Genomic DNA, 10,688 nt, shown 5'->3' with positions numbered 1-10,688 from the left:
CCTGGATATCATCCTGTGGATATTGATGGTAAGGAACTGGGTACTATGGCTCTGAAAGCCTCTTCTGTTGATTTATTTTACTGTAAATACCCTTCATTTACTTTCTTGAAGAATGAGTATAAAAAGAACATTTTGATATATTTTTTTTCCCAAGCTCAGGTGTAAGGTGTCTCTGGCAAGGATAATCTGTCAGTATTTAGAGACAGAACAAACTCCATCAGAAACCTAGATGTTTCTGCTTCAATGTGTTGGGGAATTCTACCAAGAGACACTTGGAAGCCCGATCCAAAAGACGACTTCTGGAGATCAGAAAGAGATGTTTGTTCGGAAGATTCACCGCCAGTAAAGCTGCTCTTTGTGCAAACTGTTGCAGGGACTCTCTTCAGCAGCCCCACCACCACTGACAAAGTCCACCGGTGGCCTTCCTGCACCTTCCTCAAGCGTTCCCGTTATGATTTTATTTTGTTAAACTAGACCAAAGTTTTGAATCTCCTCACAAGTCATAAACCCATAAACGCATTCACAATAAAAGCACTCACTAGCTATCTCAGAAATGGTAGATATCAAGCTCAAGGAGTTATTTTTCCTTACATCCATAAAACATTCTTCTCAAGTAGCCTAGGAGTATAATTTACAAAAAATTTCTGATTTTCCCTTTAACTACAGGTTTGTCCTTGACTCTTCCAACAGGAAGATTTTCTTTTAGTAATTTTACTGTTTCAAATCACCAGCACTGCTTTCAGAGTTGCTCAAGTACAACCCCTCTTTTGCCAAGAATTCTTCGCAGGTGAGTTTAAATGTCTCAACTGTCAGCAAATGAGCTACAAAAAGGCATCCTACCAGCCACTTGATTTCACTTAAGTAGGACAACAGATCATCTTTTTTTTTTTTTTTTTTTAAGTTAATATGGTATTTGCAGATATTAACTTTATTTAGAACTGCTCTATGGATAATTTTTTTACGAGCATTTGTTCAATAAATGCATCTTCCCCCAGTCCCAAGATTGGTAACTCTCTCCCTAACACTGCAGCTCAAATATTTTTTTGGCAAAATATAGTTAGAGCTGAACTTACGCTTTTGACAGAAATCTAGCAAGAATATCAACACATCAAAGATCTCCATTTGAATTCAATGAAGCCATCACTTTTTTCTCTGCTGTTTATAAAAGAATTCCTTTAGAAACATGTCCTAAGGAAACTTTCGCAGTATTGTGACTACATTTTCATACCATTTATAATTACTTCATTGTAAGCATGGAAGTCTGGGGAGAACAGTATCCGCTCATCTCACAGAAAGGCTGTTGGGGATTAATAGACATTGCCGAGAGAAGACAGATATAATGGTGAAGTAGGATTATACAAAAAGGGCCACAATTTCTTCCCACTCATCCCAACCACTAACCAAGCACATCCGGAGAGAGTACAGCCCCAGCTGGGGAAACACTCGGCTGTCACAACATGTAATATGGGAGGAAATCTCCGTTTTCTCAGTTCCCAGCTAGCTGAGAGTCTCTGAGGCCACAGAACAACTGGGGACAACTTGGAGCCGCCCCTTCAGACGCTGTAATTGAAATCAGGGCTGGAGCAGATGGGGTTTGTGAGTTTGAGACCCGTGATGGGCTCCCTGGCACCCCTCCTCTGCACTGCACAGATCTTGAATCTGGGCCAATATACACTACGCTTAGAAGGGTGCTTGAAGTAGCTTAATTAGGGAGATGCATTGCAAAAGCTGCTCTCATACAAAATAAATCATTTACTAGCATGAAGTATAGAAACAATTCAATTGGTTTCTACATTTCCATGTCCAATGCAGTCTGTAGCGCTAAGGAGCTCCCTTATAGCTTCTTAAGAAAGAAAAGAACAATGGAAATTATTAAAAAAGGGCCCGAGACACCAAAAATCCAGCAATTAAAAGCGCCTAATATCATATTCATGCTTTCATGTATCAGATGCTCCCAACTGTTCTTGCCGCATGCCTGCATTCATTACAATGTGTAAAACTCTGAGTGATAGTCACGGTCTTAAGTTAAATTATCCCACATCAAAAATCAGTCTCTGCTCTTCTACCTCAATCTTGTCACGCTGCTTGGCTCCAAAGTTGGCCACTTCCCTTAATATAATCCTTATCTTTAATGCCTCCCTCCCTTTCCCTCCCTCCACTTAAAAAATGCTTTGCACTGCAAAATGTTGTGGCAAAGGATTTAAGAAAGAAGGGGAAAAATCTCACTGCAGTCATCTCTCCTCACATCCAAGAACCAATTTGGAAACTCAAGGTGTCAAAAATCTCCCAAGTAGCATTTTCCTTCCATATGTTTTTAAATGTTCCCTCCCCAAAGGTGACCCTTCTGAGATGCCACGTCCTTGGCATGAGCACACCACTACCAAACCCAGCCGCTCCGACTCGACACTTTAATTAGCGAGGAGGTGAGGGGAGAGCGCAGAGCAGCGACGGCAGCGAGCCCTGCGACCGGAGCTGATTGCACAGTGGGGTACGATGCCAAAGTCTGTGTTCAGGAGTGACCCAGGACCTTTCTCATTTCAAGTAACGCAAACAGAAAGCCCCAGGATTCCCCTCAGATGCTCTGGGAATGCCAACTGGCAGAAAGAGAGCTCATCTAGGCTAATTACTGAAAGGGTAGGACAAGTAAATGAGTCACAGCAACGGAAATCTCAGCAAACGATGGTTGTCCTTTCACCACATCAAAATCTGGTATTTCCTTTGGGAAAAATCAAAACGATTTCCCTTCCTCTAACATTCATGTCAGAAACACCAGCATAGGCTTATAGAAATGTGACTAAGTTTTAGACATGGGGCTTTTTTAGAAAGCTATTCAAACATGCTAAATAATCTTTAATCAATGGAAGCTTTGCAGTTGGGTTTTTTTTTGTGTGAATTGTTTAAAGATGAGAGAGGCTTTTAAAGCAACTTTTAGGTTCATTCCAGTCCTATGATACCTCTTCAAAGTTCAGAGTAATGGCTATGCATTCAAGGGCTGAATTACTGAGAAATGTACATCAGCTGGAAAATCAAAATGTTACCATATAGACATACAGACGTTATCTGGAAATGAAGACCAAGTAAAAATTTTCAACATGTACAATAAATATTAGGGGAGGATATTATTGTAAATGAACTGGAGAGTTAAATAGCATTATCACAGTGGAGAAAAATTTGGTTACTACTATTCCAAAAAAGAATAGGTGGAATTTCAAGGCAGTAGGCGGGCTGAGATCCTTCCCATTGAATTCAATGACAGACTTCCAGAGGAGCAAATTCAGACCAACAAAATGATTACTTTGAAAAGCGGTGAGTTTCCTGCCTTGAGAGTTAAAAGATCAGAAACTCCAAGGGATCACTTCTCTGCGGAAATCCTTGGAAGTGCAACTGCGGGATTGTGCTTTCCCCTGCACACATAAGGAATCTGCATTGCTAAAAACAAGAGACTGTTTCTGTGCCAAAATTAAGTCAAGCGAGATTTACCAATGTGCAAATATCTGCTCCGGGAGGAAATATGGGCTGTGCCGTTTGAGAGACCACTTCAAAATTGTGGCCCTTTGTAGAGGATACATAGTTTAAGCACTTTGCTGAGGCACCCAAATGACTCATGCACTTCCCCTCATGGTGGAAAGAAATTGGCACCTCCTGACACTGGTTCTGCTCATCAGAGATCAGGCTAGGCTCAGCTCAGGCTCCTAACTCAGGGCATTCAAACTGGGTGCCCAAAGTTTTGCATTGAAGTTTCTCATCCATAGGGTATTTTGCTGTGCTAAGAAGGTGGGCTGATCTCTAGTAAAAAAAGTCAGAGTTTTCATTAAGGGCAGGTAGTGCCCAAACAAGTATTTTGATGTACTTACAGCTGCAGAAAAAGAATGAGCTAAGAACCTAATAGGCATCGTATAATTATACAGATCGTGTCAAGAGACTCTGTCGTCTATCAAGTTGACTAATTGTTCCTTTGTATACGACAAATTTCTACTCAGAGGAAAAAAGTAAAGTTTTTCAAAAGAACTGTAGTAAGCCATTAAACCCTGTAGCATGTGAAGGTTTGCAACGTACCTAACACAAAATATCAAGGGTATTTCAGATCTCACTTCATGTTACATCAAGTGGGGTTTTTTTTGGTTTTTGTGTGGTTTTTTTTTAATTGATGCACTACATTCCTGGGCTTGGGAAGGCAGAAGTTGCGGGGAGGCCCCTGAGGTGTAGGTCTGGGTAAAACAGAGCATCATTTCATGAGATATTTATTAAGTGATAATGTGAATGACCGAAAAAGAAATGAGGTGGGGACAAAGGCTTCTCTGGCTGGGAAGTTATTGAACAGTTGGAGCCTAGGAACAGATAGTTCAGTGGCAGCTGGCTGTCCCTGACTCTCTAAAAAATTAATCACTGCAGAAAAATGCATAAAAAGACAACACCTCAATCTGTTTCCCACTGAAGTTGGTGGCAAAATTCCCACATCTTGCTCCTATCCACCCTCCAGTCCGTGCTGTGAGGCCCAGATGTGCTCGCAGCAGTCCTGGTGTTCCGGTAGAATAAGTGTGCTGGCACCAGCGGATTTGCCGAGCAGTGCCTGTGGGGAAAATCCACAGGACCCATGTCCCACCACTACGTACTCTCTCCTCACTCCCTCTGCACCATGCAGAATGAGTCCCCAGTGTTTGAGCCTTTGCAAAGTCAAACTTCCAGGTCTAGCCAGTCCTGTAGTACAAACGGGCATGAGCAGCTCACCTCAAGGAATTTGCTTCTATCCCTCCAGATACAAAATCTGATTTATAGCATACGCACCAAAGACAACAGAGTTGTGACTATACAAAGAACCTTACCATCAGACTTTCCTGGAGTTCAAGAAATACATCTGCAGCCTAAAGCTCTGTTAACACTGGAGAAAGATTACTTATCTAAGTTGCTATTGTTTTCATCAGTCATTTTTAAAAACAAGAACTTCTTACAAACAGTACAAGACCACTCCATGATTTCAGAACGACTACATGAGCGAGCACCGGGAGTAGCCCTTGCAAATATGCCTTGGTTTAGAAGCAGTCATTCTACGAATATTTCTGTAGATAAAACTATATTGTAGAAATGTTCATAGAAAATTAACACAAGTGGAACACAGAATAGCCAAAGGAAATTAATTTACAAGTGTGATGGCGTGAATATTCCCAAGAGACACTGAGCAATTGAACTAACCCCAGTTATAACAGCGTTCTCTGTGTTTTCAACATCAGCACTACGCTTGGAAGAAAAATTCTTCTACCTCCAGCAGAACAGCAGATACATAAAGGGCTGATAATGAAGCCCAGTTAGATATCTTTCTACACTGGTAAAAGTATGCCTTGCAATTGTGGCATAAATACCGATCTTGCGTGAAACTATAGCAAATTCTCACCCTAGCATGTATGTTCACATCACAAAGCTGATATAAGTACCTTTACAGTCTAAATGGGACAACGCTACTTATTTTATGAAAAAGGACATTTAGCAATGTGCAGCTATGTAATTATGGGCTGCCAGCAGCTGATACAACTTGTGTGCTGGCATTTATATGGTGCAGACTTCACATTTACTGCACCAGCTTTTTGGTTTTAAAGAAAGATGGTTATAAAGACAGCACCTGACAACAGCATGGGCACCCACGGAAAACTCTGGGGAAAAGCAGGATGGGATGATACAGCTGACAGGGCTATGCTGGAGGTTTTCCTGCTTCTTGCCCTGATCTCTCCATAACCCTGCCACTTGCCTTCCTCCCAATCCTGTTACATCAAAAACCCCTACGTTCAGGAGCAAGAAGGTTTCCTGGATGTGCAGCTTAACAGTAGCAACATGCTATTTGGAGGCATACGTTATATGGATGCTTTTTCCCAAGGAAGAGTGTTGTTAAGGAGATGAATGTTATTTTTCATGCTAATAGGAATGAAATGGGTTGAATTAAGTAAGTTTGAAAATAGCCATTATATTTGATTATCAGATAAAAATCTGATTTCAGTAGGAATAATTTTTCCTTGTACATGTTGCAGTAATACTCGGCACCTAGTGAAGACAGGGAGGCTTTGCCAGGGTTTCCCTCTCTGTATACAGCAGACCATAAACATTTCATAAATGATTGCAATCAAATCCAAATAAATACATTTAATAGACCAGTCTTCTCAAGACTGATTCTGAAGAAGCTCTATAAAATGATACGTGCTTGTACATACAAAATAAAGTTAAAAAAGGGCTTTTTTCCTTCATGTTTTAAATTACTGAATTCTCCAGACTGGTTCCTTTGACTTTAATGTAAGAGGCTGAATTTGCAGATTGCCTAAAGATAAATGAATATTCGTCATCTATCCCACTAACGTTTTTCTAATATATCACTCCTCCTTTTGTCAAAGCTGCTAAGATTTGCTTATAGTTTTTATCTCCTGTTGTAAAATCAAATTTGTTTTGAATGACAAATAATTCATTACAGAATGCATTTTTACCTTTCCACGCCCAAGCCATGTTTTCAATGGTTTCAGGGCATTCTTCTAGCCAAAGTATCAAATCCACTATTCTATTTATTCCACCATGCAGTTTTGTGTTTTGCTCTGGCAAGCTTCCAGCTGAATTAATTTGACATTCACTGATCAATCAAACTGTCTCATTACTACCTTCTGCTGGCCTTGTCATCATGGTCCACTGTTGACAAGAGAAAGAAATGAACATCTGCAGGGTCACCTTCAGAAAGTCTTTTATTTAATTGTAGTAGACCTACTGCTAAGCCCCGAGGTTATCTGCAGTTCTCCTGTATGTCTCTCCTTTTCTTTTTACATGCGTAGCAAATTATTTTACATAGGCTCATGCAGTTCACAGATGGAGTGACTCCAGCAGAGCTATTTAAGCAGTGGCCTTAGTAATTACACTGAGTGCTCGCATAAGGAGGATTGTTTTATTTCAAAGACCACATGAATGACAGGCCAAGTGGATCATTCAGAGAAAAGTATTCAGAAAGGAGTACTGAGGAAAACTGACAAGGCTCTCAGTATGGTATTATTTAGAGTCATTACGCAAGTGTTCACAAGAAAGCAGCTTTCCTCATTATATAGTAAATTATTCTAATTAATTGCTATTTATGTTTGCCAATTGATATGGTGAAATTTGCCAAAAAGACAGTAGCATGCCTCACCAGAGCAGAGGTACTCTGTACTCTGCCAGAGGATTTCCAATGTCTGTTTACATTTGCCTGCATTGACACCTGTAGCAATTGTTATGAAATTCTTATGGAATTAAAACCCACGTGTCCTGTGCAGAAGTGAGAACATTTAGAAGAAGATATCTGCTTTTTTGAAAATCTTCTGAGTTTCTTTAAATTTTCCATGGGAAGATACACTTTTTTAGACATTCTATAGTCTTTTGTCATGGAGACATTCTGGTTCACATTTTAGACGAATGATTAGTGCCTTAGTACACATTACGGAAAGGGAACTGAAGTCCTTTATCTTTTCCTGAGACATATATAGCACAGTTTTGATTATCTTTAGATACACATATTAATGGATTCTGGCTTAGGAACATCCTAACATTTATTGGCACCTAGGACCACATATGACACTGACCCTTAGACAACATCAGGCCTCCAACACAGCACAAATATATCAGAATATGGACCTGGTATTTCAGACTGGTTTTGTCTGAAAAACATACAATATTCCTCTGGCTTATTGTAAGATTTGGGCTGCTGTGGTGGAAAAGCAAGTATGATCTGACAGATAGGACTCATTTCAATGCATTTCAATGCATTGCCTCTTATGTTGAATAGTTTATCTTATTTTTCTCCCATTTCTTAGAATTTTTTTAGTGAGAAACATCTAACATAATTCAAGCAGTAATTTCTATGTTGCATATGTCTTTTCCATTAATAAAACTTTTGTCTGTGTTAGGTTGATTGGAGTTCTACGTGTGTACACATAGCAGCAAACACATCTCAACATTGCAGACGTGCAGATTATGAATCAATAATGACATGATCACAAGAGCAACATGGAGACTCCATCACTGTCACAAACTTGGTAAGGATACTTTTATAACACAGAAGCTATACAAGGAATGGGGTGGATGTTTCAACAAGTCAAAGTCATAAGACACCTTGGGACCAATTTACTAGGTACTTAGAAACCAAAGGGTATCATTATGTTTAAGAGGAAAGCTCACTATGCAATAAAACACAAGCCATCAAACTGGAGATGGGAGAGTTAAAGGAGTTATTAAAAGGATAGGAAGTAGTTTGGCAGCAAGCCTTTTGGTGTACTTCCTGAATGCAAAGGGGAGTTAAGGTATTGCCTCTCCAGTCCCAGAGGAGAAGGTGCTGACTTACAAAGAATTTGTAGAAACATATGGTTAGGTCTACACAAGGTGTATCTGAAGCAGAATTAATAATCTGCAAAACTATGAGACCAGCAGAGACAAAGGTGAAAGAATAAGGAAAATCAAGCCAAAAAAAAGGTAATTTTGTTAAGGTTTATAACACTGATAAGCTCATTATTAATTAAATCCTGAATAAATGAATTGGGGTCTCTCTTATTACATGCAAATGGGAAAAATATTTTTTTGTTGTAACACATATTTTCTGTGCTCCTGGATCTAAAAAAATGTTAAAAAAACAGTATTTGGAGTAAAAAAGATACTTTGTCTTACTTGAAGTGAGTAATTTTATATATTTAGTTTTTCACCTGGTCACACAATCAAATACAACCTGCCCTCCCTGTGCTTGCAAATTTATAACAATTTCACAGGAACTGTGGCAAAATAAGCTGCTGAATTCACCACACTGCCGTGAGTCCATAGGACACCTCTGTCAAAAACAATATTAATGTCACAGCCTAAGCAAGGGCCGCCCGTTAAGTCCTTTCCACCACGCTCACTCCCACACCATCCCGTAGACCACCACGGCCTAACTCCCGTGTGCGCTGCCAAACGACAGGGGCACTTCTTGGAAATGGACCTAATGTAGTGAGGAAGAAAAAGAAATCTCTGGACCCCATTTTTAATCACATTTAATGCCATTTTTAATCACAGTTTACGGTTCATGTAAATTTGGAGTCTTGCAGTTTTTCTGCACGCAGATTCCTCTTGGCCAACTGATCAGGTTGTTGCCAGAAGAGAAAAAGCTTGTGAGGACATCAGTCCCATAGGACATGGAAATAAACTTATGAATGACTTGCTAGAAATCAAAGAAAAGGGGTCATGGAATACCTAAAATCAGCTTACATATTAAAGAAAAGAGGGTTTGAACATCTTAATAAAGTGTTGCATTATTTTCATGGTATCATTCTGAAAAATACACTGAAGCTTCGAGAAGTAGTGACATTCATTTCATTTTTAAACTGCTGCTAGTTTGGACGGGCTTGGTTGTCATATCTCCTGATTTTGAGCAGTGGGACACACATTTATGTAAGCATGACAGAGAAAGGAGAGAGAGGCAGAGATATTGCTTTGAACTACGATCCAGGAACTTGCTCTGACTCAACGTACAACTCCATAGAAAGGTGCAGAAGACTTCTCCTAGCTTTAATACATCCCATTTCCAAATAAGAAGTCATGGTGTTTACATAGCTCATGAGAAATTACTGATTTGTTCCAGGGAAGCTTTAATCAATGGTGCAAAGTGCTGTTAATAACACCATGGTGCACTTCCATGCAACGTGGCAATTTTCAGCCCCCACATCCACAATTTTTGTTGTGTATTCTCAGAGCTGCTGCCACTCCAGTTAGGTGTTGCTGTGTGGTCTGCCAAAGTAATTTCAAAGGCCTGTTTGCCCTCAGCAAAGAAAAGTTTCTCTAGTCCTGGATTATAGGTTACAAGCCTCTGGCTCGCAGCCCTGCACCCTGAGCACTAAGCTCAAACTCATTAATTCAAGCAGAAGTGCAAGAGTACAATCATGTTTCCACTGGGTGCCAAGAGAGATATTTGTTGACATCAAGGGAACGCTTGAATTTTGTTTCCTACAGTTAAGGCTATAATAAACTGACAATCCTTTTATTTTCCTTCTTATTTACAGTACAGAGTTGCAAGACAGATGGTAAGAACCCATATAGTATAAAGAAAAGTGTAGCTTTAATTGGCATTTCTGTTAAAAGAATTACTGTTTGATAAAGGCTTGTATTTCCCCCTGCTAAAGGGAGGAAATTAGGTCTTTGATGGAAGTTTAGGATTCTGACTGAAGAAAGTATATATTTCATCCTTGGGATGGATGGTTTATTTACAGCTGGCTGTGTAGCATTAGTTTATCAATTACCTCTCAAAATGTGATTTACCTATCTGGAGAAAAAAAAAGCATTGTTTCTATTGTCTCTAATGATCAATCCTCACAGTTCTTATTCCCAGCCACAATAAAATAGTTCCAGTGACAGAAGTTTCAATGTGTTCTGCAAAAGTTTTACTGCTGTCAGCATAGTGTCAGCACACATCTTCTCTCCATCCTTCATTTTGTGTGATATTTCTTTTAGATTGCACTTGTATTCATAATGATAAAAGAAGAAATGTTCAAGATTTTTTCCCCCAACAGATTGATCTATGAATCTTTACAAATGTATATATTTATATTAAAAAGGAAACAAGTAAGACTGCCAAGACCACTGAATTTATCTTTCTGAAATAGAAGACAATCTGTCATCCAAGGCCCAGATAGGAAAAATCTACAGAACATCCATTAGACATACAATAGGAT

Source organism: Cariama cristata, unplaced genomic scaffold, assembly GCF_000690535.1.
Source record: "Cariama cristata isolate BGI_N322 unplaced genomic scaffold, ASM69053v1 scaffold1410, whole genome shotgun sequence".
In the NCBI taxonomy this organism is placed as follows: Eukaryota; Metazoa; Chordata; class Aves; order Cariamiformes; family Cariamidae; genus Cariama; species Cariama cristata.
This window is presented reverse-complemented; position numbering follows the sequence as displayed.